Consider the following 5,408-nt stretch of genomic DNA (forward strand, 5'->3'; position numbering starts at 1 on the left):
CTCAGCTACACAAGCTCCATATTTCAAACTAGTCAGTATTCAAATTACATCATGCACATGAAACATGAAAGCTTATATACATGATTTTGGTGAAATAACAACATCTCAACATCTCAACAAAGGCAACAGTAGATTTTTAAAAAGTAAATTTAAAATTTAAGAAAATCATTTATTAAATGATTCAATTGTAGTGGCCTGGCGGAGGCCAGAGAAAAGGCTGGATGCCAGGCAGGTTTAATAAAGGTCTTTATTTGGCTGTGAGCTTCTACGCACAGCGAAGTCCACCGCGGGAATAAACCACACCCCCCAACGGGCTGACTCTTAACCCCTTAAGCCTGTCTGTTAAGTGACGAGGGGGCTGACCCAAGGAGTGGCCTGATACCCAGGGACCGCCACACAATAAAGTTTCCTGTTCCCTGGGTAACAGGCCTGATGAAGTGATCGGCAATTGAATTTACTCTCCCACCAAATGATTCACCCATGTGGTCAGCAATAACAACTAGCTATCTACAAAGCTTATTGTATTTTCTATTAAACCACTTTGGTTAAATGCTCAGCGGCAATGTCATGATATTTCATGTAAAAATGCATAGGTGGGTATAGGATAAAAAGACAACATGAACTGCAGATGTTGCAATCTTAAGCAAAATACAAAGTGCTGGAGAAACTCAGTGGGTCAGGCAGCATATCATATCATATCATATATATACAGCCGGAAACAGGCCTTTTCGGCCCTCCAAGTCCGTGCCGCCCAGCGATCCCCGCACATTAACACTATCCTACACCCACTAGGGACAATTTTTACATTTACCCAGCCAATTAACCTACATACCTGTACGTCTTTGGAGTGTGGGAGGAAACCGAAGATCTCGGAAAAAACCCACGCAGGTCACGGGGAGAACGTACAAACTCCTTACAGTGCAGCACCCGTAGTCAGGATCGAACCTGAGTCTCCGGCGCTGCATTCGCTGTAAAGCAGCAACTCTACCGCTGCGCTACCGTGCCGCCCGACAAAGATACAATAAGCTCTGTGATGGAAATGGACAGATGACGTTTTGGGTCGCAACCCTTCTTCAAGCTGATGGTAAAGGGACAAAGAGTTAGGACATGGTATTCATAGATTCAGGTACTGCAATCCACAAAGGAAATGGTGCAGGCAAAGTGGAACACAACAAAATTTGCTTATGTAGCATGATTAAATAAGAAAGGTTAAAGATAATATCAAACTTAAAGAAATAAAAAATGTTGAAAATACTCAGGATCTGTGGATAAAGGAACAGAATTAAATTTTAAGACCAATAGCTTTTCACGAATATCAAGAACGTAAAAACATTAGAAATAAAAACAGGAGAGGGTCATCCAGACTTTGGTGCCTGCTTTGCTTTTCAAATAACATCATGGCTGATCTTTTACTCCAGTGCTACTTTCCAGAACTAGATCCATATCTCTGGATTCCCTTAGTATCTAAAAATCTCTTCCTTGAATATACTTACTGACTGAACCTCCACATCTATTTAGGTAGAGAATGCCAAAGATTAACAATTCCTTGGGTAAAGAAATTTCTTCTTTCTGCTTGAATGGCCAACCTTTATTCTGAGTCTGTGTCACATGGTTCTGACACAACAGCCAGGGGAAATAGCATCACCACACATACTCTGTCAACCTCCATAATATTGTTATTTCATTCAATTAAATCATCTCCAATCCTTCTGAATAATTCAAGAGAACATAGACCCATTCAGTTTAATGGAGACACAAGAAACTGCAGATGATGATTTGCGAGGAAAAAAACACACACCAAATGCATGAGTAACTCAGTGGATCAGGCAGCATTTCTGGACGGTTGAAGAAGGATTTCAACCCGAAACATCGCTTATCCATGTATTTCAGAGTTGTGGCCTGGCACGCTGAGTTACTGCAGCACTTTTTATGTATTTTTTTCCAATTATGGTTAATGTCTCCTTACACTAAAGTTTCCCCCCTCCCTGAAATTAATCTTTTGAATCCATCTTCCACATCCTCTCTTACATGTCTATCCTCCCTAAGGTAAGGAGACCTGATTTGTACCCAATTTTCCAGGTCTCACCAGTACCCTATTTCATCTTTATTCTTGCACTCAATTCTTCTTTCAATAGAAGACAGGAAAAGAAACATAGATAATGTTTTAAGTCAATGACCCATCATGACAACACATAATCTCTGTACTCAGAAAACGTTTGATGTTAGACCTCAACAGGACAAGCAGTAATTGTAGAAAGAATGAGAAAAATCTGTTTAGATGGGGTAGCACAGTGGCGCAGCAGTGGAGCTGCTGCCTCACAGCACCAGAGACTTGGATTCAAGCCTGACTAAGGGAGCTGTCTGTGCAGAGTTTGTACATTCTCCCTGTGACCGCGTGGGTTTTCTCAGGGTGCTCCGGCTTCTGCCTACATTCCAAAGATATGCAGGTTTGTAGGTTAATTGCCTTCTGTAAATTGCCCCTAGTATGCAGGATGTGAAAGTGGGATAACATAAGACTTGTATACGGGTGATTGATGGTTGGCATGGATTCGGTGGGCCAAAGGGTAGGGTTGTCAACTGTCCCGTATTAGCTGGGACATCCCGTATTGTAGGCTAAATTGGCTTGTCCCGTACGGGACAGACCTTGTGCCGTATTAGGCCCGGCCGCCACCTGACCGAGGTTGCATAGCTACCCGTCTCCCGGCCCGAGCAGCCACCATTGGTGGAACGGGGGTGGGCAGAGTTTTGTCCCGTCTCGTCCCGGTCCGGGGATATTCAGTGCAGTGGGTAGACGGCGGCGGCTCTCCCACTGACGGCCCTCGGAGGGGCCAGAGCATATTGCTGCGTTGATGCCGCTGGACTCTGGGCTGCGTGGGGAAGGCGCTGAGCCGGCTGGGGAGAGGAGGGGGCACAGGGGAGCCGAGGACAGGCCGAGCGCCACGCCTCGGCCTCCACCTCCACCAACGCCTAACCTCACCGCCACTGTTGCTGCTGCTGCCACCTTTCCCCTTGGCCCACCTCAGGCTCACGGTTACCCGGTCACGTCCAGGCCCTGGCCCAGGCTCCGGCTGCATCCCCCGGCATCAGGCCTGGTTCTCCCACCGCTACGGAGCCGGCAAACCCGCCCCCAAGAGACAAGCAGCCGAGCCCTGCGCAAACCCGAGGGCCGCGGAGGAGGGCAAGGAGAGCGCGGCGGGTGGCGCCGGGTCACAGCCCTGACCACGGCAAAAATACTAACATAGAAACATAGAAACATAGAAACATAAAAAATAGGTGCAGGAGGAGGCCATTTGGCCCTTCGAGCCAGCACCGCCATTCATTGTGATCATGGCTGATCATCCGAAATCAGTAACCTGTGCCTGCTTTCTCCCCATATCCCTTGATTCCGCTAGCCCCTAGAGCTCTATCTAACTCTCTTTTAAATTCATCCAGTGAATTGACCTCCACTGCCTTCTGTGTCAGAGAATTCCACAAATTCAATAGACAATAGACAATAGGTGTAGGCGTGGGCCATTCGGCCTTCGAGCCAGCACCACCATTCAATGTGATCATGGCTGATCATTCTCAATCAGTACCCTGTTCCTGCCTTCTATGCATACCCCCTGACTCCGCTTTCTTTAAGAGCTCTATCTAGCTCTCTCTTGAATGCATTCAGAGAACTGGCCTCCACTGCCTTCTGCGGCAGAGAATTCCACAGATTTACAACTCTCTGACTGAAAAAGTTTTTCCTCAAATCCGTTCTAAATGGCCTACCCCTTATTCTTAAACTGTGGCCCCTGGTTCTGAACTCCCCCAACTTTGGGAACCTGTTTCCTGCCTCTAACGTGTCCAACCCCTTAATAATCTTATATGTTTCGATAAGATCCCCTCGCATTCTTCTAAATTCCAGTGTATACAAGCCTAGTCGTTCCAGTCTTTCAACATATGACAGTCCCGCCATTCCGGGAATTAACCTAGTAAACCTACGCTGCATGCCCTCAATAGCAAGAATATCCTTCCTCAAATTTGGAGACCAAAACTGCACACAGTACTCCAGGTGCGGTCTCACTAGGGCCCTGTACAACTGCAGAAGGACCTCTTTGCTCCTATACTCAACTTTCTTGTTATGAAGGCCAAGATTCCATTGGCTTTCTTCACTGCCTGCTGTACCTGCATGTTTCCTTTAAGTGACTGATGCACTAAGACACCCAGATCTCGTTGTACGTCCCCTTTTCCTAACTTGACACCATTCAGATAATACTCTGCCTTCCTATTCTTACCACCAAAGTGGATAACCTCACACTTATCCACATTAAACTGCATCTGTCATGCATCCGCCCACTCACACAACCTGTCCAAGCTTGCAAGTTCTGTGCAAGTTCTGAACCGAGCAAAGTAAACCAAACTGCATCGCTGACAATGGCATCCGGAATCAGTCTGAGCAAAGCAGGAAATGGATCTTGGTTTTTATGCAAAAAAGACATTGATTAAAATAATGTAGATATATATGGATTTTTTTTCCTACAAAAGATACAAATTTAATAAAATTTTAAAAATCAGAAAAAAATTGGTGGAGCGGGAGCACGTGGCTGCTGGCTGGGTGAGGTCACGTGGGGACACGTGTTGTGGCAACCCCAACAAAGAGCCTGTTTCCACACTGTATCTCTAAACTAAACTAAAGAAGCCTTTCATAGATCTGAAAATAAGGAATATGTCTATTTCATGAGCCGTGCACCATACTGTAAATGCTGAAAAATTCAAATGAAAACTTTAACTGCCACAAATACTCAGCAGGTCACGCAGCATCTATAGCAAAAGAAACAGCTTAACTATGATCTCATTTAATAGCATGGCAAGCTTGAGAAACCAGCTGGCATATTTCTATACTGAATATTATGTTCCTGTCCTTTCTTAAGCATGTATTTACTTAATGATATTATTAGTAAAAATCATGATTTAAAACGTGAATGTGCTTTTGTCTATTCAAATATATGGCAAAACTTTACTGAAATGATGCAAAAAACAATTTCCCTGTATGTCTGTATGTGTGACAATAAAGAACCATTGATATGTTTTCTGACTTGCTGAATATTTGAAGCATTTTCTGTCTTTTATTTCAAATTGACAGCATCCGCAGTCGATACTGAAAGAGAGCACAAGCCCCAAATGTGCTGAATTGCGTCCAGTGATAAGGTGTGCACTGAATTTCCATCCAGTGGTGCGCAGTCAATATTTTGCTGTTGCATCAAGTGTTTTGGCTTGGGCCGCCAAGTCATAGATTAGCATTTAATCAGGGTGCAAACACAAACATAAATCTTCCATGTGAAAACATATGGTGCAACACCATCTGACCTATTCTGGGTGATTGGCAGAGAGTGGGGCGAATGGGGGCTGCAGCAAAGGCGGTAGTCGTCGCCTCGATGGATGAA

The sequence above is a fragment of the Rhinoraja longicauda genome, chromosome 15 (genome assembly GCF_053455715.1).
Source record: "Rhinoraja longicauda isolate Sanriku21f chromosome 15, sRhiLon1.1, whole genome shotgun sequence".
NCBI lineage: Eukaryota > Metazoa > Chordata > Chondrichthyes > Rajiformes > Arhynchobatidae > Rhinoraja > Rhinoraja longicauda.